General features: G+C 33.8%; 1 protein-coding gene and 1 long non-coding RNA gene across 2 annotated transcripts in view; one reads left to right on the top strand and one right to left on the bottom strand.

Annotated features, from left to right (window-relative positions):
- The window catches only part of LOC108359782 (protein FAM46C), a 125,854-nt gene that overhangs the window by 66,976 nt on the left and 34,388 nt on the right, over positions 1-24,490 (top strand). The gene's annotated exons all lie outside the window — the stretch shown is intronic.
- Positions 7,127-10,901, bottom strand: LOC108359866 (uncharacterized). Its single transcript, XR_001847010.1, has 3 exons — positions 10,702-10,901; positions 9,075-9,184; positions 7,127-7,375 (listed from the first exon to the last, which is right to left on the bottom strand). It is a non-coding gene; the product is annotated as an uncharacterized LOC108359866 (long non-coding RNA).

Raw genomic sequence — 24,490 nt, 5'->3', positions numbered from 1 at the left:
TAATATTGCCAGGCAGAGAGATGAATCGATGACCAGAAGGAGGCACATTTAAGCTTCATATATTTTTGTCTACCGGAAATGTTCCACTAACTTACTTTATCATTGTAATGCTGGAGATTTACTTAAAAAGCATTAACATTCCTCTTCTTATGTATGTATTAATAAAAATTGTTTAACTATTAATTGGGCTAAGGTTTCTTTCGGCTCTAACTTCACATCGGGACCGAAGGTTCAGAAGAGTTAATACGCACCCCATGCCATAGTTATAAGCGCACCACGTATTAACAAGTTTGAAGTAGCTGGGGCTCGCCGTTCATTATTTTGTTGAAGGTGTTGCTCGATTGCTTTTATACAAAGAATCGTCGAACAAACTTCATATAGAATAAAACATCGCCAGTAAGAAAAATCCCCAAAACTTGCACTTGCAAAGCCACATACTCAAAATCTTTCTAAGAAATCTAATTAAGTAGCTCGAAATTTTTACAAAAGTTTGTTAAGTTTGTTTTTTAATCCTACTCAATCTCAACCTATCCCCTTTTTCTTACTTTGCCCTAATCCAAAACGTCTTTCTTTAAACTCTGATCCTGTCGACTCAGGTAGAATGCCTTAGCAGTTAACGAGATATTTCAAAATACCACCTAAGCTCATTAAAGGATTGCGAAACGTGTAGACTTTATTCAAGTTTTTCGAACATGACCTAAGCGCCAGCATTTTTCTAGGTTCCTAAGTTCGAGCTCCATATCTAGCTTATTAGACGTTATGATTTTCGGAGCTCATGCCTTTATTGATAACTTATACTTTTATAGAGCAACATACAACATTTTTAAAGGAGATTTTCTAAATTTGGAGAGGCTGCGATTTTTTTGGGGAGCAGCGGGAAAGGATTTTGGTCCCATCCCGCCCGCAAAATTTTGACGGACCTTCCCTATCTCGGCCGTTTTAAAATCAGTGTCGTGGGTCCCGCGGATCCCGATATCCCGTGCCCATCACTAGTTCGGACATCATTTTTGAATTCCTATTACTCGGAATTCGCTGGTATTTTCAAATGGTAAATAGTAGTAGACCACTATAACAAAAAATAACAAAAAAAAAAACGAAAAAGCACCGCGTGCTAACAATGCCCAGTCAGCGGAAGTGTCGACGTGTTTTCTGCGCCAACAGATAAATTGCTTTCATTTTTTATTTTATTTTTTATTTTTTGTATGAAAGTGTCGTTTATCGTAGCTATTTGTGCATTTGTATGTATGTACTTTGGTTAACTTTTTCATTGATAAATTGCATTTACAGACACATACATACATACACATTTTATCAAAATATATAACGCTACTTTTCCTGCAGCTCGACGACTTTTATTTTGCAATTACTATTTTTTCCAGCGAAAAACAAACACTGCTGTCATAATGTTTGCATTAGCGCTTATGTTCCTTTATTTTCATACACATGTGCATTAGACCGTGTCACCTTGCAAGCAAACAAAAAAATTTCACCGTACACTCTTGAGTTTAAAGTATTTTTGCAACGCAATTTAAAAAATATAAGTTTTTTTGCCAAACCTAGGGGATTTTTAGTGACACTTACATTCGGAAATAGTGCTATTGGAATAATCGAAAAACTTCCTTAGCTAAAGTTTAAGGATTTTTAAAGAACAAAAAAAAAATTCAAAATTTCTTTGCAAAAATACTTCAAATTCTCGGCATTTTTTTTCTGGCACAATCTAGTGTACATACTTATGTACTTACAGTTTGTTTATGTACATAGTTGTTATGTTTTGCCCTTTTTTCTTACAAAGTTCTTTAAATATATTTTCCTTGTTGGTTGTTGTTATTTTTGATTTCATTTTTTTTTTTTCGAAACATGCGCCGTTACTTTTGGAATTGTCTATGACTTGTTTTTGTCTATCATTTTATTTTTTATTATCGAAACTTCAATGTGTCGCGCCGCGCAGACAGACATACATATGTTACGTCTTTTTTTTTTTTTTGTTTTGTCTTTTGTGCATTTTCTTTCGTCTATTTTTTCCAAGTTGGCATTTGTTTGCATATATGTATGTGACATTTTACGGTAAACATTAAGTAGTATTTATCATTTAGTTTTACTTCGTTTTTACGCAAGCTGCTGCTAGTAGTTAATGAAGATGTTGTTGCAGCAGTTACGGTGGCGAAGAGTAGTTAGGTAAATAATTTTTAAGATTTCTTTCTTGAAATGCAGTTTTTACTAACAAAAATCGTAAATGACTATACTGTTTAATATGAAAAATCCTGGAATATTTCGAGTAGACACGAAGAACTCTTACAGGGCCCGAAAAAAACTTGGAAAATTCCCATAAAAAAAAAACTCCGAAAATCCCCAGCGTATTTCAATAAATTCACGTCGAATTCCAAGAAGAAGAAGTTCGTGAACTCAACTTTATCTTCGTGAGTAGGCAGCTACAAATTAAATAAATTATTTTTAAACTGAAGTCCCCTCAAGAGCTAATTACAATCCTTCCTACATTTTTCTCAAAAAAAAAAGGCGGTATTGTTTTCGAAAAATTTTTTCTCAAAATTAGTTATTGGTAATTAATATATTTCAAGGCCTTTTGGTTTATTTCTAGTTAATTTTATACTTGTATTTGAGTCTTAGCAATTGGTAGAAAAGCGAAACTCATTAAGAATATAACTCAATTTGCCATTTACATACTTACATAACATTTAATACAAAAAAAATATAACCTATTTTCAAAACTAATTATCATTCTTCGTTATACCCGTAAGCAGAAATTAAAAAAAAAAAAACTATATACATATTTTTTTCATTATTTCATAAATACTAATTACTGCGCTAATGATCTGCAAGGTGTGTCGATCAATACAAAGAATGTGCAGTGCACATAAAATATGTACATTAAAACATACATACATACATGTGACTGTATATGTGGCGCAATAACAATTTAAAAGAATGGATAATTAGTATGAGTTCTTTGTACCATAACAATGACAATAACAATTTTCCGCAAATGTATTTATTATAAATAATTAGTACAATTATTAGGTTTCGATCCTATAGACTTAATGCGATGTTGCTCTCTTGTCCATACATATGCACATATGTATGTGTGTATTTATAGATACTTTTGTTTGTAAAACTTTTATAGCCAATTATAGTATCTATATATACTTATATATTTATTTATAAATATAACTCTATATGAATTAGACCGTACCGGAAAAAAGTTCGCCGTACACCCCTGAATCCAAAGTATTTTTGGAAGGCAATTTAAACTTCCATATATCGATGTTTTTGGCTCGAGCAAACATTCTTTTCGTTTCAAAGTACATTGGACTCAAACACAGTTTTAGTACTTACCAACCAGATCTCGGTACTTAAATTCGACTAAAAAAAAGATTGTTTCGAAAAGGCCTTGCAAAAATGCTTTAAAGCTCAGTTAGTCTAGACTTAACTTAATTTAACTTACCGTAAGAAATCATCAATGATTCTCAACACGTCAACTTAAGCCAAGAGCGGAAATATTTTGTTTTTGTATTTTCTTTTTCAGCTGTTTAACAGTTCGCCGCCTTAAATGCCACATCAAAAAAATTCATGCAAACAACAATGTTTGCTTTCATTTATTTTTAAGAAATACAAAGACGAGAGTCTGGCAAGCCTGATTCTCTCACCGCTCTCAATTTCCGTAAGACCGTAACTTAAGAACCTAAAATCTACAGGTTCTTAAGTTTTGTACGCTAAGTTAAGTTTTAACTAACCGCCAACACAGTTTCTCATATAACAGGTTGGCCGAAATATTTAGTTAAGTTACGTTACGGAAATTAGATTCAGAGGTGTACGGCGAACTTGTTTGGTTCGTTTGTAAGGTGGTACTGTCTAATAAACATACATACATACACATTTATTTTTATATAAAACTAGCAATTACCCGGCGTGCTTCGCTGCGCCATAAATGTATTTTTGTNTCTAAAGCTTGTCTTTTGTTTCTTTTCAGGTAAATTTGCTTTCAAAAGTTAACTTTTTTATATACCCAGCGATATAATTTGCGAGCGGCTACAAACCAAAAAAAGTTAATAGAGTGAGTAGTGGTTAATCAGATATTCATTTAAGCTAATTTAACTATAAATTCGGTGAGAGTTTTTGTTAGTTTGAGCTTCTGCGAATCGATTGCAGGACAACACGATTTTAAGTTCTGAAGGAGTTAAATATGTGTGTAAGTATAGCAAAGAAAGCAGTAAATGATTTGTTCCGTGGTGTTTACTAGGGCGGTCCTTAAAATATCAAAATCTAAATAAATTTCATGTTGTATGGGGCAACCTTTTATTTTGTTTAACGTACCAAAATAAAGACATCCACAAAAATTTCAAATTTTAAAATAAACTTTGGTCATATAAATTTATCATGCAGGTTTACAAATAGTTGTCTTGGAAAAAAATACCAAGAAGTTCGTGTATAGCGACGACGACCGACATACTAGTTGCTTTGATCAGATCAAAATTTTCTGAGTTATAGCTGGTCAAAGCCAAATAAAAAATAAAAAAAATACATTTTTTCAAACACCGGTAGCGGACTTCTAAAAATTATTTTAAAATTTTGAAATTTGTATGGTTGCCTTAATTTTGTACCTGCTATAAAATTTTAGTAGTTCATATTTTTATTGGCTCTAGTCCTGTTCTTGGCATTAAATGTCAAAAATCAGCGTTGCTATTAATTTCTGGAGATCGTTTCCTCATATCTCTAATGACCTCTTGGTCTATGTTAGTATGTACATAGATGCTCTTTATTGCAACTTATATATTGAAGAAAAGCATTTATGATTGAAAAATATGCATGGGTCAATAGGGTGGTCTTAAAATGCATGTTTTTTTTTTTAATCAAAAAATATTTAGAGGACGTTCAAAGCGCTCAAACTTTTCCATGTATTTTATATGTGAACACAACAATGTTTCGTAGAAATTGTATAGAATTCTTGAAAATCAATATTTTTCGATCGGAAAGCTCGGCTACTCTTCAGGAAACTTCCAATAATAATACCAAATGGATTATTTTATCACTTTCTAATCCTAAAGATTTCTTCCCCATTGCGTTTTTTGGTGTTTATAGACAAGTCGGACAAGTTTCATGCGTTTCTTTAATTTGAAAATTGAAAGCAAAATATGCACTACATGTTCGGACGGTCAGGAGAAAATTTTGTGTAGCTGGAGAACGATGGCGCCGATGATGTTTTTCATGGGGAGAAAGTATCGAACGGCAAACCGAACAACGTTTCGGTTAGTGTAGGACTTCGACATAAACTAAACCCCCTGCCGACATATTTCATCGGAAGGCGTAATTAAGCACTTCAGTCTCCGTTTTAGCGCGATGCGAAATAAGTTGCACCACTTTTGTCATTGTATCCACTTTATCAGAAGATTGTGTACTTTAGTCATCTCCAACTTGAGTAGCTCTGGTAGTCGAATTTTTTCCAAAAGCGAAATTATTAAACCAAATTCTGATATTGTCATATTGAGTATAGAAAATATTAAAAATTGCCAAAAACTTTTTTAACGCAATCAAGATTCCTAATTGGTAGTTCATATTGTATATTGACCTTTGAACTTGGAAATGTTCTGAACTTACATACAGTTCTTTTTGTTAGACTTTATCTGCTTATTTGCATACGCAAACTGTAATCAATATCCGCATACAAATGCAAATTTCTCTGACGATGGTTGCATGGCAATGACTGACCCAGCTGTTATTTGTTCGCCATAACACAATTACACACACATTGACGCATTTGGAAAAATTACTTAAGCAATCACACATTCAGGCGCTTATCATAGTAACAAAAAAAAAAAAAAAAACAAAATTCGCAACGGTTGGCTATTTATAGAAACGACAACAACTAGTAATAATAATAATAAAATATCGACAACTAAAAGCTTTTGATAAAAATTGGCGAATAAGTTTGCACGCAAAAAATAAATACATGTATATTAGACTGCATCACTCCCCATACAAAAAAAAAAAAGTCGGTACTGTTTTTCCATTGGTATCATAAAATCTATTATATTTTAAGACATCCACCAAAATATTTCGGAATAATATTTTAGATTTACGTTAGCTGGACCGATTTGAAAATCCAAATCCAAAAATAGAGTTTTTTCTTAAGTTATTTCTTAGTGCTTAAAAAATTTATATAAAAATATTTCAAAAGCATTTAAAAAAATATTCAACGGAATCGTAATAAGATTTTTGATGCCGTTTTATAACTTTATTCAAAGATTGGCATAAGAAAACTTGAATAACTGAGCCTAAACTATTCCGATTTAGACTTGTGAGGTATCGCTGGAAAGGTATTTTCTCACCCTTTTTATTTCTTTGCTAATAAACTCAAGTCATGAAAGTGGAAGGCGGGATGAACGAGCGTCATTCCGAGTTTAACTAAGATGTGTTGGTACTTGATAAAAAAAAAAAAATTGCGACAGAAATAAAAAGAGTGGGAAAAGACCCCAAAAGTCTAAATCAAAATAATTTTGGCCCAGTTATTTAAGTTTTTCGTAAATCAATCTTTGAAAAATGTAAAAAAAGACAGCATCAAAAATCTCATTATTACGATTCCGTAGAAGAGACTTTTAAATATTTTTATGCAGACTTTTTAAGCTTAATCTGTTTTGTCATCTGAGGGGATTCTTTCTTCTCAGCCACGTCAGGTCCAGCCCACGTAAATCTTAATATTTTTTTCAAAATAATTTGGTAGACGTCTTCAAATATAATAAATTTTGTAATCCCGCCGGAAAAACCAAAACTTTTTTTTTTGGTGAATGCATCAATTGTATATAGCCCACAAGCAGAGCGGATACAAATTTAAAATTTATAAATCAATAAAATCGCTTTGATTTTTATTAATGCTTTTTGCTGGCGGCTTTAGCGTTATGATCTTTATAAGAAAAATCATAATTTAATCCTTTTATGTTTTATGATATTTAGTTTTTCGCTCAAAAAGGATCGCTTTTCTATTTTTTTTTGCTATGATCAATTTTTGATCCTTGTTTTAGATTTTTATTTTTTCGATTTAGTTTCTTAGATTATAAAATATCGCCCATAAATACCCAGTCTCCATTATAACAGTTAAAAATGATAGGAAAATGGAAAAGTTTCAAATAACCATTCTTTTTTAGCGAAAAAATTCAAATTTCACAAATATTCTGGACCAATGTCAGATCATTAATTAGTTGCGTTCCCCAGCAAGTTTTTTTCCAGAATTTATCCGAAAGCGTTCCCGTACTCGGTTCCTGTGTTGCCAGGTAGTTGAACTGAGAAATCCTCAAATCGGTTCTTGAAAATCGGTCATGTTTTGAAAAATCGTCAACCCACAAAATATTAAAATAAACCGTGGCAGCTGTTTGTTATACGAAAAAAATAAATATAGAAAGCTTTTTACGAATTATTAAAATTCACGGTACTTATAACAGGAATTTATAATTTTTATTAAGAGAAAAGCATTCGTACAATGAGATCGGAGATCTTTTATAGTACAAAACAGGGATTAAAAATATAGTAAAAATAAAATTCATGCAAATTACTTAAAACAAAAATAAAAATAAAATATATACATATCACATTATACATACATATGTAGTAAAGATCAATACAGAAAACAAAACGAAAGTTAAACATTTAGAAATTACAAAAAAAAAACAAAATTAAAATAAATAAATAAATACTTGTTTCAGAGAAAGTACGTATAGATGGTGTTCTTAAAGTTGCTTTTATTCAATCCACTACGAATGGAGGTAGGGATATAATTCCAGATACGAATAGCATTGACAAAGAATTGCCTTGCAGAGTTTAGATAATTAAAAGATGGTACTATCAAGTCGTTTATTCGAGCTGCTTTGGGGAAGAATAGTTTATTTTAGAGATAGCTAGGAGCATTATCCAGCAAAATCCGACATAGAAATATACAATTCCTGGCTTTCCAATATTCAGAGATTGCACAGCCCAACAAACGCAACCTCCACTCAGAGATATGATCATATTTCGCTAAGCCAAATACATGTCGTATTATATGGATAAACACAACATCAATTTTATGTGCAGATTGAGAATTCAATTTGCCGTAGACAAGTAGACAAGGGCTACTAAGCTGATAACTAAAAATATTTCTTTAACCCTTGTGTGTTGGACAAGGTACTTGGGTATACTTGTATGGAACTTTTTAAATTAAAAGGTAATATAATTTTACCATTTTCGCACATATGACACCACAATAGAAACGAATGTCCATATTTCCTTTTCTTTTTATTGAGATTTTGTAGTCAATGCAACTATGTGGTGAAGGAACCCTTTTCCAACAAGCCTTCGAATTTAAAAGAAATAAGACATATATACCAATTTTTTTGGTTTGGGTTAAAGATTTTTGTGTTATAGGATTAAAATTCTAATAATTTTCTGCAAAAAAAAAAAACGATAAATTGCCACCAAAACAAGTGGACTAAAAAACTGCACACTGAGAAAAAATCGTAATTAGCTTATCGAAATCGTCAAGGCAGTTAAAAATCTTCCAAATGACGACCAAATCGTCAACCTGCAACAAGCCTCGGTTCGCGGTAAAATGAGAGGGCAGATAAGAGAGTAAATGAGATTCTCTTCTTGTCAGCAGTTGCAAGATTTAAACCCCTGAATTTTTGCAGATAAAATCCCATAAAGGTCGAAGTTGAGTAAAGTCCAGCTCTCAGTAAAATGCAGCTCTCAAGAAAGAGCAAACACTCCCTATAAAATGACGTAGGATAAATGGCTAAGAAATTTTCTAGTGTCGAATTTTCTTAAGGCAGTACGCAGTTCTTAAGAAATTTTTTACGCTTTCTACTGCAATTTTCTAAAGTTTTTTTGTGAAAAAAGAGCACAAGGCAACCCAGGTTTGCAACAGAAATATATGCCCGTTCCATTATTTCTTGAGGAAAGAGTGAGGCAACAGGCTTTCACTAGCTGTTTCAGATGTCAAAATTCCTTGGTCACACACACGAAATTATGGAGATTTTTTTCTTGACCGTTTTCTTGAAAGCTGCACACAGGCCTTAAATTAAAAATATACATACCTGGGCGTATCAGTGAATTCATGTTATTAAAAATATCGTATCAAACAAATATTGGCACCACCGCCATGCGTGAATTCTACGTATAAGTATGCGTACACATCCGCAAAATGCTGCAATGAAAACGAAAGTTTTGTAAATTCCAAAAAAATAAATAAATTAAAAATTAACTGCTATGTATGTACGTATGTGTATTAGGCAAATACGAAATGCGGAAATTCAGGCGACAGTAAGACGTTAGTCGATTTGCCCATTGTCTGATACCAAATTAAGTTTGCACATTTCGCCGCAAATGGCGGACATTCGCAGGGGCAACAATGGACAGTAGACTGAATATTTGATATGTATGTATATTAGGGTGGTCCAAAAATGCATGTGGACAAATTAGAGTCGGGATTTTTGTGCTGCTCTCACCCCCTAGGATTTTTCTATACCGAAAAAATATACCCCTATTTTTTATTTTGAAATCAAAAAATATTTAGACATCACGCAAAACGCTCAGTTTTCCATGTATTTTTTGTTGGGAAAAAAAACAACTTTTCATAGAATTGGTATGGAATTCTTGAAAATCAATATTTTTCGATCGGAAAATTCTGTTTCTCTTCAGAAGATTCCCAATAATAATACCAAATTAATTATTTAACCATTTTTTCATAGAAACTATATTTTATAGGTCCGCCAAAACCCCCAGAAAATGCCAGAAATTCCATACCATTTCTACGAAAAGTCGTTTTTTTCCCCACATAAAATAAATGGAGAACTTTGAGCGACCTCTAAAAATTTTTTTATTTCAAAATAAAAATACAGGGGTGTATTTTTTCGCTGTAGGTCAATCCTATATATGTATATGGCGCATTTCAGCCCGATTTGGACACCAATTGGATTTTGGAACTGCGATTTTTCTTAATTTTCACGCTTATGGTACCAAATGAGAGACGACTTACTGATTGTTTTTATATTTTTTTTTTGTCCTGTCGTTATCAAGATATCGATTTTTGAAAAAAGGCCCTTTTTTTAAATGCCCATAACTTTGCCAAAAAAGAGTTTTTTCAAAACACTTTTGGAATATAAAAACGAAAAAATTTTTAAAAACAATTTTGTACAAAATTTTCAAATTTGTAATATAAAATATTGATTTCTAAAAAAGACATATTGATAGATTTTCGGTAAAATTTTTGCTAAAAACTGACACTTATTTCGCAAGCCTTAAGTCTAGTCCCATTTTTGGATAACATAAAAAACTATGAAAAAATCGGAGTTGGAATATTCAAATGGTGTACACCATTCGAACGTTCGAATCACACTCACACAAAAACAAAAACGCTATATACATACATACATACTAGAGGTTTACGCCGACAGGCTTTGCGGCGGCGGCGTGGCCCGGCGGCGTATACCTCTAATACATACATATGTATGTATGTATATAGCGTTTTTGTTTTTGTGTGAGTGTGATTCGAACGTTCGAATCACACTCACACAAAAACAAAAACGCTATATACATACATACATCCTAGAGGTTTACGCCGACAGGCTTTGCGGCGGCGGCGTGGCCCGGCGGCGTATACCTCTAATACATACATATGTATGTAAATAAATTTGCATCTATTTGAAGCTGCTAATCAATTACCTTTAGTAGCTTGTGATGACGCCTTTTACCTACGCCATCACTCAAATCCAGTGCTTCAGACACCCTTAAACAAACTTCAAATCCCACTTTTGCTTTCACCCTTCACCGCCACACCGCTCACCCGCTCACCCGCCCAACCAACCAAATTGCGCTCCAACGCAATGCGCATCAATCGATTGCCCATTTCGTGGAAGTCGAACGTTCGGAAATACTCGTAGTTGAAAAACGTGACAGCATTGGCACATTGAAATAATTCAATTACTAAATACTTACCTATGTATGTACATATGTGTGTAGGCATGCCACGAAACATATTTACACTTATTTGCGTATACATATTTATGTGTGTTTGTGTGCAATTATACTATGTATGTACTTGCCTCTTGTCTTGTGGCGCATTAAACTTTTCTGTTTACCAAGTTTTTATTTTTACTTCCACCAGTGTTGTTTTCTTCAGCCGCCAACGTTAAGCAACACACTTACTCGCATGCATACATACATACATACATACATACATACACTAAGAATGGGGTCGAAATAGGAACGTGCTGACACTTGAAGCTGCAGGCAAATAGGTCGATAAGTGGCAGCCGGTTCATCTACATATGTACATAAGTACGAGTGTGTGTACTCCACCTGTCCGACCCCACTGCCGTTTAGCTATTTGCTAAGCTATCTGGCATGTGTTTGTTGATCTGTCAGTCGTTTGTCTGTAGTCTTGACTGGTTCTATTTTTACTATGCTCAGAATAAAATGTAACTAAGTATATCACTAATTCGATTAGCTTTTTCCCGCTTAAAAATACAAAAACAGAAATATACATGCATACAAAATATACATACATACATACATTTAAATAGTTAAATTACTCGTAGTTTGTACGACCGCATGGAGAGTGGGAAGCTTCAAGGGTAATTTGGAAGTCTTGAGGCCATTTTGCAATTCCTAAATGGGACTCTTGTAGAGCTGATGATTAGAACAATCAGCAAAGAGTCACAAATTTTGAACACTGTAGCAGCCACACTTGGATCTAAGTGTACCAATGGCAAAATTCATATTCTAGGCGGATATTTTCCGATTTGAAACCAGCATCCACGAATGTTTTCGCAGAAGCAGCAATGAGGCTAAAAAAGACAATTTCTTGTGTTCAAGCGACATTAGGGACCCAAATCTCTCGTAACTAAAATAATGGAGTATTTCAACAGCAAGCAGAGAATCCAGTAGATTCATATCACCTTCTCGAGTAATCTCTGAAACGGCTACAGACCGCGTCAGTGTAGTGGAGCGGCTGCTTAATTTAATCCAGGGAGTGCTACGGACCCTCATAAAATCCGGATGGGACTGTATTTTATACTTTAATATGCTAAGGCTGTAATGATGCCTTAATTAGTTGTCAGTTCAATGTACTAGCTTTAGTTTGAGATTCTGATCCTCTCACCGGGAAATGTTTATCCGCAATCTTAACCAGTCGGGTCAGAGGTGAGACAAGGTCATCGTAAATCATTTTCAATTCTACTTGACGGACAGACATACAAACATTTCTAATCCGAAAAACAAAAGCATACTAAAAATTGTTTTTTTTTTTTTTAACCAAAAAAATGGCGACTTCCTTGGGTATGTTATTTTGATTGCTCATTGAGAACTTAAGCTAAGTATCACCCGAATTTGGTAGATTTTTTTTTGTTTTCGGTTTTCGGTCGACTGAGCGTTCGCTTTTACTTATGTACATATGCCAGAATAATTTTAAGCTCACACCAAATTGTTTAAGGCTTCCTTATTGGCTGCCAAGCACAATTGAACATCATATTTGGCAAATACTTTAATTGAATGCAATGATCATCGATTAAAGCGCTGTTGCCAAGCGATAAACCCAAAACAATTTTGTTCGCCTTATTTCACCTATTTTTTTTTTGATGATTGAGTGGATTTTTTCCGATAATCAATTTAACCTTTTCGGGACAATATAAAAAAATGCGGTCTGTATTAAAGATTGTGATCTGTTTAACGAGTAGTAAACACATCTGGTTGAAAACATTTTATTTTTGGACGGAAACTTCTTAATCGAGTTCGGACATGTTTGCGTTAAATATTTAACGCCACAGTGAAGGTGGTATGTACATTAGGGTGGTACAAAAATGCATGAGGGAAAAAGTATAGTCCGAATTTTTATGCTCTCACCCCCTAGGATTGTTCTGTACTAAAAATATAGCCCCATATTTTACGTATCAAAGAAAAAAGGAGAACAAAAATAAAGCACGTGTAAAAAAATATAAATTAGAAAATATGTAAATTGTAAACTTCTTCCTTTCTGAAATTTTTCTTATGAATTTTCCTCTCTTGCGCGCGTAGGGACTACACGCACTCGTTTTTTTAACCCTCTGCTTTTATTATTATTATTTTTTTATTATAAGATAAATTACAATTAAAACTTAGCACTAGCTTCACTTAACATCTGCCTTTTTAACCAAAACTATCTAAAAACCATCTTCAAACTCAAACATCTCATAAATCAGTTTAATTCCCAAAGCTGTCAACCTTGGCTAAACAGATTTTTATTAAAATGTATTGCACACTTGTATGTACACATTTATGTACATATGTATGTATGTCTGTATGGTAAGCCGCTCACGTCGATGGCCAATTTTGCTGCACAAAACTACCTGACTGTGTATCAATTAACAAGTTTATGCATGTTTGACCTTTAAAAATGCAACCATCTACGTACTTACATACATACTTACATACACACTTGACATCAACTTTGGTGTTTGCAACCCAACCGCAAACATGTTTTCGCTTGGCTATTCTTTTTCTGTTCGACGCGCTAAACTCCCACTAGCAAGCCAAAAGGAGCGAGCAGAGCAATTTTTTTTTTTGTTTATCGGCAGTTTATCGTACATACATACGTACGTATGTATGTATATTTTTCTATTGTGTGTGTTCTGGCAGCTCATTTACTTACATTTGTTATGAAAATAAACGTGATATCCCTCAAAGAGTATGTTGCTGCTGCAGCATTAATAACAATGAAAACGACAATAGCAACAACAACTAACCTTGGCCTAAACGTCAAATCGCATAAAAATCTTAATTTTAAAATTTAAAAAAAAAAAAAAACAGCCAGCATGCAGATAAACGGAAAATGGACAGATTCGGACGTATGTTTGAGAGACTTTTGTGTGTAGAAGTTCAGTGTAGCAGATTACAGTGGGGCTGCTTTAAATTGAACTATGGTTTTTGAGACTTTTCCAAAGATTCAATTTTTAATAACTGTTTGTAACTTATCTTGATCGGTCTCTTTGCTAATATCAAGTGGTCTCCATAAATCACAAAATCCTTCACATTTGTAATCTTAAAATTGCCAATCACTCATGTGTGCTCCAAAAATATTAGTTTTGCCCGCAGTCTAAATGAGTTTCACTACTCTCAACTGTTATAAATCAATAAAGTTTGCTATTTGAGTACTCTTTCTTAGTCCATCAATTCTTATCTTATCAGTTTGCTTCTATATATGAATATTTATATCTTTATTGAACTTTATCAGTTCGTAAGCGGTATGCAATTACACAATAAATTGCAAAACTTTCACACAAATTCTTCCCCTCTTCTTTGGAAGTAAATGTGCAACAAAAAAAAAAAAAAAAACTCAAAAATGAACAGAAATTTTTAGAGACTTCAAACTTTCACTTATTATACTAAAATGTAATGGGCGACAAAATTTCATACTCTAATTTTTTTTTTTAAGAAATCGATGTGAAATGTTAAAAATGTTGATGAAGATTATTTGGTATTTCTTGAATTTTCCCAAGTTCTATATGAAAAAAAAGGTTTTTTCGGCTTTTGCTGTTGAATGAACTATATTTTTTATAAAAAAAATAAGAAAAATTTGGTACGGAAAATATAAATAAATAAAAACGTCAAAACGGCGGAATATTCATATTTTTGACGCTGACTGTATGTATACCTAATAGCAAGTTTCACCAGCAGTTTAAGTAAAAAATTATTGTTTTACTTCTGTCAGTTTTCATATTGAATTCAAATAAAAACAAGTAAGAAAGTCGAAGTTAGGGCGAAGCCGAACCTTAAAAATCCGGCGCTCGTATTAAATATAGTTTTTCACCTTTGTGAAAACCACCGTTACATGGTAAGCAGGAGTGGTTTTACCCCTTTTTAGGGCCAAATTCACAGTGCGTAGTTAACTCATAATCGACAGTTAACTACAGATTTTCAGTACAAAAATAGAAAATACTGAAAATTCGCTTCAAATAATACGCTCTTTAAAATACATGTATGCAAGTTTTATGTACAGTATGTAATAACTAAATGCACTTTTTAAAGTTTCATGAATTGCACTTTATTTACATAAAATTACCGATTTCAATAATCTCTTTTTTTTTATCGGAAAGGTGGTAACTCAAGAGTCGTCGCGTAATTTGGTTTAGATCCGGTCATTTGGTCATAAAGAAATTAACGGTACTCCTAAATTTGTATATGAGAATGGAATTCAGTTGTGTTTTTTCTTGGTTTTCGTGGTTTGCCACGCCCATTTTTCAAAAATTTCTTATAAAAAAGACAGGAAAATCCTTTTGTAGCTTTATGAGTCTCACTCAAATCCTGCCAATTACTTGAGTCCCTGAAAAGAATCAATGAATATATATTTGCTCGTGTGCCTACCATTAGTACGATTTACATTAATACGAGTATGAGTGTAGTGTTTAATCGAAAATTTTTTGTTTAATGTGTAATTTAAAATGCTCTTTTTCACTGTTTCGTTTCAGGTAAATATGCTTTCGAAAGTTAACTATGTACATATGCAACAATGCCAACTTTTATTAGAGTGAGTAAATGTTTAAAAAACTATCGATATGAGTTAATTAAATTTTTTTTTGCATTTGGTGAGAATATGTTAGTTTAAAATTATGTGAGTCGTCGTGATGGAGTGCAATGACTTCAAATGCTGCAGGAACATTTTCTTGCACCATATAATTTCAGCTACAAAAAGGGCTGCAGTGATCTCAAACAAAATTAATGCAATTACTTACAAATATTCATTACAAAAATTAAACTGGTCGATGGGCGGTTTTGAAAAAACATCGACGATATGCGATAAGTATTTATCTTGTTTCAGAACTCAGTAGCTTCAGAAAAACCAAAATTTTCTTATGGCGACTTCTTTTCTACCGAAAAATACAGTGAAACCTCTCCCAACGGGCACCTCTATTAGACGGACACCTCCCTAGGGCGGACATTTTTTTCTATACCAAGTTTTAAGTATAAATTTCGGAACAAATTACTCTCTCTTAAGGGAACACTCTCTTGGCCGGACGCGGACAGTTATTTCGCATATTGACACAAAAACCTCTATTGAGCGGACGCGAACCTCTTATCAACGGACATTAAGATTTCTTTTCATAACAAATCAATCGACAATTTCCCAGTTTTTTTAAGTAATGAATCTGTGGTTTTATGTAGTTTACGGACTGAAATGCAATATTTATTTTTATTTTACGCACATAAATGAAATATGCATTTTTGAAAAAATACATGCACATTTTTGTTTGAACGATGTAATATCAATAACTTTTATTCAACTAAGAAATAGTGACTATTCAATTAATTAAAACATTAAAAAGTTCTAAAATAAGCTTCCCTTCCATTGAGCGGACACCTCTCTTGGGCGGACAAAAAATGACTGACGGTGAGTGTCCGTCCAAGGGAGGTTTCACTGTATTGCCTTTTCAGTGGCGTCTACGCACACATACTAAGGAGAGGGCAGAGAGAAGGCAACATATTTCGTAGAAAAGAAAACGCCATTAGTCCTTAGTAAATTTGAAAAGTTGGAGTACTTGGAATTAGCGCACATTAAATAGGCTTAACTGTAACAACTTCTGTCATACATACATATGTATTCCATGCATGTATGCAGGTATGTATGTATGTATGTATTTACCGACGACAAGACATGTGCCAACAAGGGTCATCTTGAGACGAAACAAAAAACAAACAAAAGATCGTCCCATAACCATACAAGAATAAACTACTCTTTACTCTTAAAGAATTAAAATGATCAAATATTTTGATTTTGTTTTTTTTTTTTTGTTTGAAGGCATTTGCATGCAACCACAATGCATCTGATGCGCCCAAGTGCATTTGCATAGATTGCATAGGAGCGTTGGTTAGCATGTGTTGAACGAGTGAATGTACGAGTTCATTAAGGTTTTTTTTTCTTTTTTCATTTTTGCTGCTTTTGCTTGCCTGCTCATACTGTTGATGCTAGTGCATGGTGCAATGATCCGCTTGCAATGATCCATCAAATTAAATTTAATGCGAATCTGCGCGTTGTTAGTGGTGAAGTGGATGATGTTGTTGTTGCCAATGTTGTTGATGAGCGCAGCATTATCTATGTACTATGTAAGTAAGTATGTAACTACATTTGTATTGTTATGTGTTGCTGTTGTAATTCTTTTTCTTATTGCTTTTGTTGTTGTGGTGAATGGCAGGCGCTTAACACGCCATGTCTGCACCGCATTCATGCTCGTCAGTCCGTTCAACTGGCACTCGGCGAGCCGCCTTAAACGCAAACAATGCAACGGTGCAACACACATACATACATATGTATGTCTCTATATGTATATGTTGTATATATGTACGCAAACTATACTTGCATATGTACAACGCGCGATCTACATATGTACATGCATACATACATACATACATAGTGCATGCATGGGGCTGCCTCACTGGCTGACTACCTTACTGCTGTTAATTCTGTGAAATTTCTTAACGTAAATACATATTTATTTATTTTTTCTTCAATTTATGTTTTTTTTTTTGTTGCATGGAGTATGTATAGTAAGATACGCGCGTCATGCTGACTGACTGACTGACTGCCACTTTGAATTATTGCTGCACTGCTGGTGCTGCTCCGCTCCGCTTATTTTCATGCTGCATTTTTTCTGCATATTTTTCATTCAAGTTGCTGCTCACTTGTTTTCAATTTGTTTTTATTTTATCTTGATTTTGTTGTTGTTGAATAGTATTGGATTTACTATATGCAGCAATGATGAAGAGCAGCTAAAAAATTTTTGCAAAAAAATATGTATGAAATAAAAAATAAAATAAATAAAACAGCAGTCACAATAAAAGCAGCAGCATACATACATATGTATGTACATATGAGAAGTAAATGGGCGACAACAACTGTGTATGTAGATACATTCATACCTGCATATCCATATACATACTTATGTAAGTCTAAGCAACATTCAGTGAGCCAACAACATTCTGTACTCGAGCACTTTTATTGGGTCATGGTCGCCGATAATGTTCTGCTGCCGCGCTGCTGCTGTTGCTGTTGCTGTTGCCAGTGGAGCCAGACATTCTCTGTTGAATTGCCCACAAAAGTCGCCGAAAAATCCCTTAACAATTTTTTCGGAAAATTCTCAAAAGTAACTCTGTTACAAATTATTTCCATTGTGTAAGCGACTCTGATTTTTGGCGGCTTCGCGGTTAAAGCACTTGACTTCTCTTGATTCAAAAGCAACTCTTATTTTACATTTGTATGGATCAATCCATGCCAAATCGACCAATAGTTGGAATCAACCACTTTTGATTTGGATGAATTTTAGTTAGAACTTTTCTTCTTTCATAAAACAAAGTACTGTCTCCCGGATTTTTTTAATGAGTTTTTTGAATATCTCAAAAACGATTATAGCAGCAAAAATGGTTCTTGCCTCATTCCATCGGTGACATTTGGGGCTATATATAAAAATATGTTACAAAATTAAATATTCAAAGCAAAAAGTCGTATCATTTTGAAATTTAAAAAATCGTAAGAGCAAAAACTTATGAAAATTTTTGGCAATACCTCTAACTGATCTCAAAAGCTGCTGAAAGTTTCACGAAGGTAAGGGAAGGCGAAAAATATATATTTTGCAAACTGTATTAAAAATAAATTTAAATATTAATTAAAAATGGTTTAATATAACATTATTTGGACTTTACGAAACAATTTTTTTTTTGTTTTAATTTAAAAAATTAATAACTTAAACAAAGTTTTGAAAATTTAGGCGTCTTTTACGACCAGTTAGAGGTATTGGATAAAAAAATGTTTGCCAAAAATGTGTTTAAGTGTTTTCTAATACAGTGTTTGGCCGAGCTGCTCCTCGGATTTGTGGTGTGCACCTTGATGTTGTCACACAGCGGCCGCTTTTACCATTTTAATATCCGAATTCTGAATTTTTTCCCTTTTTTTATATAACCCCAAATTTTACCTTTGAAATGAGACCAGAACCATTTTTGGTAATTTAATAGTTTTTGGGTAGCGTATTAAAAAAATAAAATTGCCAAATCTCGGAAATTGTAGAATTAGGATTTTTGCATATTTAATAAAAGAGAAGTTCTGACCGAAATCAAAATTGGTCGATTCCAATCATTTGTCGATTTGACATGGGGTGACCCATATACTACATATTTAACATTTCGTTAGATAGTTTGTCCTGCTTTAACATTTAACATCAGTTACAAATAAAAATAAAAATAAATCTTTTTGATTCAGCATTTGAATGGGCTAATGTGAGAACCATTTCATTCAATTGATCTAGATTCATAGTAGATTTACTCCGCATCATATCTACAGGACAATTAATGATGTAAGGGTACCGTTTATGCTTAATTGAATTCTGGCCTAATTTGCAGCGATAATTGTGTTAAATGACAATCCCTTTTGTGTTTGAAAGATCTACATAAAAATGAACATAAAAATGTATTTTTGTTCCCCTTTAACTCACAATCTGGCATCACTGTATGTTACTCTAGCTGCTGCTGCTGCTCTATTACAAGTGCTGACGTCGTTGCTGTTGCCACTGCTGCTAACATTGCCTTTGTCTTGTTCTACAGTCGGTCGTTGATTGTTCACGGGTGTTAATGCGCCTTTTTTCGCTTTGTTGCAAGCAGCTGTAGTTACTCCAGTCTTTGGCTTTGACAACTGTTGCTGGCTGCTAAGTTGGCTATTGTTGTCGGTTATTTTTGGTTGTTGTTGCCATTGTTGGCAACATCAGCCAGTATGTCAGCATGTCAGGCGTTCATTGGCTTTTACACGTGTAACTACCAACTTACATACATTCATGCATATGTACATATCGCCTTACATACATACATTTGTGCATTCATAATAATAGCTTGCGCGCTTGCGCTTGCGCTTTTACAATTCGCCATTGTTCATGGTGTTCACATGTTGGAATTTGCTGTGGTAATGTTGGCAAACATATGTATGCACTTGCATACATTCATATGTATATAGTATTACATGCATGCATTGCATTATACATAGTTCTTGTGTATATGTTTGAAGCGTGGCAGTAACAGGTAGTGAAGTATCTCACCCTTCCTTCGGAGCAAGCCACATTCATTATAGATATTTCCAAAACGCAGGAAACCTTCCAAATATGTGAATATTTTTTCCTTTTATCTTGCTTTATATCAGGCATGCCCAGCGCAGGGCACTTGCTTATGGAGTTCTGCCAACGGTGGGCATTCATTTCATTCACAAAAACACTAAAATCTAGCTGACGCGTCAGCGAAACTAAATTTTAGTAGCTCTTAAGTAGGAAACTGTCAATAAAAAAAGATTCACAACTCCGCAATGTTGCAAATTTACCATTAACCTCTTTACGGGGAATTTTCAAATTGTCTCTCAGTAATGGAATTGAACAAAAGCAATCTATCGTATCAATAGCCGCGATCCTTATCGGTCTGTGACAGGAAATATTTTTTTTGCCATTTAATTGAATTGTAAACTTAAAAAATCGCATGGCCTTAACTGCTTGTTAACCCAGATAAAACTGACCTGGCACTTTTTGCCAGGAAGTACTAAATCCCCTCACTGCAGCTCCCAGCCCAAAGCAACCCGACGCTGAAGCTATCGACATCCTGAAAATATCTAGGCGTAGCCCTTTAAAACTGTAAGTGAGCGATCGAACGTAGCAATTTTGTACAAAGTCTAAACTTCACAAAGAAGTATAGAATTCCTATTCGAGATAGATAATTTTGATCAGATGATTCACAACTTGACCCCCTCCTACGTGGGTCTTCTCAGGTCAGCTGGGACTGGACTACAGCGTCTTTCAAGCTGAAGTTGCTGTGATGCAGGAGGCGGTCGAATACTTACGTAAAAGAGAAGTCATAAGTACCTACATCTTCATCTACTCAGATAGTCATGCGGTATTGACAGCGGTTGACTCGGTCACCTGCAATTCATAAACCGTAGTGGACTGCCGCAGATCTATAAACGAGATGGCTAAGCAATCTGTAGTGCGTTTCTGTAAGAAATCGACTAAATTCTCAATCGAGATAGCGGCTAAATTACACATCAAATCTACTACTTCAATCGACAAAATTAATCGAGATGAGTTACAAAACCGAACTACTCTGCTCATCACATGATATGGGTGCCGTGGCACCGGATCTTACCAGGCAAGGGAAGGCAGCTCTGGGCGTATTTAGGCATGCCGCTTACTACAAGCAAGCTCATTCTAAGGGATCTATATACATATTTATCTCTTAAACAACCAAGAGCCGAAATGTAATGAGACACGGTCGAAAGATCTCATCGGTTGACGCAGTCCAAAGTTATGCAGTTACATACATACAAAAAAATATTCCGACGAATTGATAACTTCCTCCTTTTTCCAATAAACGGAGAAGCTCGAAAGATTCCGAGGAATACCGAAAGATCACAAAACAAAATCTGAAAGGTCCTGAGAGAAGCCGAAAAGTCTCGAAGCTCCACGGCAAAATCACGAAAAGTTTCGAAACGAATTTTCACAGTGAAAAATTGAGCAAGACTTTTTTTTTTGTTTTAAACTGATACCCTTTATCAAAAAACTATAAGATATATCTCTTATTCGAAACCGCTTTATTTTCATTTTCATGATTAGATTATCGCGTAATTTTGTATAAATAAACTCGCAACCAATAATCGTGTTCGGAATTGTTATGTAATTGAATTCAAGATTGATTGACGGTTTTGTAAAAAAAAAAACACAAGTAAGGATATTAATTAATTAATTCGCCATATGCATATACATATAATTCGAGAGATTAATACAGTCTCATATATCGTAGAGAAAAGAAGACGTGCTGCTAAAAAGTTCTCAAACAAATTCGCTCTTTCTCTAACAGTTAATGTTGTTACGATGCGAGTAACTACGAGTAAATACTCGATACTTTCTTCAAGTGCTGAGTACTTTTTGTACTCGAATCCTTCCCGCAAGTATAAGAATAATAATCAAAATTAAAATAGAGATGATCATTTGTAAATGAGAATAGTCATTTGCAAAAGGGAATATTCACTTGTGAAATCGACGATTGGAAATGAGAATAGTCAAACTTTCGGATTTTGCAAGAAAGATTCGAACAAGCTTGCGACCACTCTTTTGGTAAGTTCCAAAAATTTTACAAATACCAAGTTCATAGCCTTGGTTTTATATTTGTTTTACAGTATGTTATAAAAAGTTCGATTCGAGTAAGTATCGAGTACTTCTCTACGATATATGTATTGGTAGCATCGATACTTTTCTTCGATATTTTTAAAGAATACAGGCATCGAGTACATGGCGGTATCGGAACAACACTACTAACAGTATTTAAGTAACATAGCGTGATGTATTCAATGTCATTTGAGTTTTTTTCTTTTAATATGTAGATATATGTAGGTATGAACTTATGTATTTTCTTACTAGAAAATCACGTTTTGTAGTAGATAAGTTCGTTAATTTGCAACCCAAACGAAGCGACGAGTACATCAAAATGTAATTAGAAAATTACTAAAAGTTCTTCTCGCGGCAATCGATTGTAATACATACATACATTATAGTTTGTAGCCAGATGTGTTTCCACTGCTTTGAATAGTTGACGTGTAAATGAATTGAAAGCAAAACCACAAGTGTGGATATGTATGCCTTATCACGTTATTGTGGTGCCTTATCAGTATCAATACATATGCATATACACATTTGCGAAGACAGTACACTTACATACATATGTATGTATGTATGACTTTTTACTTTCATTTCAGTTCTGATAATCTTTTGCTTTTGTTTTGCCAATTTGAAGGCTATTTGCTATCTGTTTGTAGCTTTTTATTCGTATCTTTATATATAGGTATATATTTTTTCTCCGAAGGCCTATCGCACCCAACAAATCTATCTCCGATGCAGTTTTTTATCTACTCTTTTCACTTCTGTTGCTTGTTTCTTTTTCGATGTTTTTATCAGAAGCGTATTTGCGTTTTCTTTTTAATATTTTTGCAACAACATTTGTAGTGTTGATAAGAGTGTGGTGTGCGCGATTCCTAGAATTTTTGCGTTATTTCCGCAAGAAGATTACTTTTAATTTATTACGGTTCTTTTGATTTGAATTTCACAATATGTAGTGTATTGAATGGGTTTATGAATAAACTGTTATAAAACAATTAAAAAAAAAATTTACTCAAAAAACAAAGTTACCTACAAACTTACAACCGAGAATGCTCCTATTTACCAGCCTTTGAACAGAGCACATCCTGTGCCATGGTGCTAAGCTCTAACTGCTCTTAATGCTCGCTTTCTAAGATCACATTATTATACTTGAGATACAGGTTAACCCGGGTAGAATATCCGATGTTAGAGAGCTCAGGTGTAATTATACATGTACATTAGGGTGGTCCGAAAAGAGTTAAGTGGGAAGTTTAATGCATGGGAAAGAACAACTTTTCGTAGAAATGGTATATAATTCTTGAAAATCAATATTTTATCGATCGAATAGCTTTGGTTCTCTTCCGGAGACTTGCAATAATAATATCCAATTGTTTATTTAACCATTTTTAATACTAATGATTTTTATTGGGGCTCCCATTGCACTTTTTTGGATTTTTGGGGGCTTTTGGCTGACCTATAATTCTAGAGGAAAAACTCCGAAAGATTTTAAAGGAATTTCAAATTCCCAAAATACCGAAAAATTTAGACAGGTCCGAGGAAATAAAAAAAAAAACCGGCAGAGGCCCAAAATTAAAGTCACAACAAATTCTCGAAGAAATTTCAAAAATTTAAGAAAACTCCGAAAGATTTTAAGCTAATTTTAAAGTTCGAAAATTCCCCAAGGAGTGCCAAATAAAGTCCCAAAATGAAAGTCAGAGGAAAGTTCCGAAAAACTTTCGAAATGTGAAAAGAATGAAAGGACCCTCCGAAGGTCCAATATGGTTTCAAAGTTCGAAAAAAAAACCAAAAAGTTCGTCAAGAGTCACGAAGAGGTAACGAGTAAGTATCGAAGAAAAATCAAACTCCAAAAAGGAATTACTAAAAACCGAAGCACCCCGAAAAGTAGTTCACGATTAAGTCCTGAAAAAAATACTGAATTATCGAAAAAATTAGAGAGCATTTCTATTCATGAGAAAATTTCATAAGGTTTTGAGAGTATATAACGGTTTGAGAAAAAAGCTTCGAAAAATCCTGAAAAATCCAAAAACACGAAAATTTCAACGAAGTTCCAAAAGTATGTCAATATAAATTCTCGAAACGTTCAATATGTTACAAAATTTTTGTCTATGATAAAACTATGTTCAACATTGTATAACTATTGGAAAACGCGGTGCAACCACATTTGCATTGCCTTTTTGACTTCAAAATTCAAAAATTTGTTTTATGTACGGCCAAATTCACAGTCACATTGGCAGTTAACTGAAAATCTTTAGCTAACTTTAGTTAACTGCCGATTCTGAGTTAGCTATGCCCTGTGAAATTGGCCCTTATAA

Source organism: Rhagoletis zephyria, unplaced genomic scaffold, assembly GCF_001687245.7.
Source record: "Rhagoletis zephyria isolate East Lansing unplaced genomic scaffold, Rhagoletis_zephyria_1.1 Rzeph_scaffold_00013, whole genome shotgun sequence".
Classification (NCBI taxonomy): Eukaryota; Metazoa; Arthropoda; class Insecta; order Diptera; family Tephritidae; genus Rhagoletis; species Rhagoletis zephyria.
The sequence above is the reverse complement of the archived record's forward strand: the minus strand, read 5'-3'. Positions and strand labels throughout refer to the sequence as shown.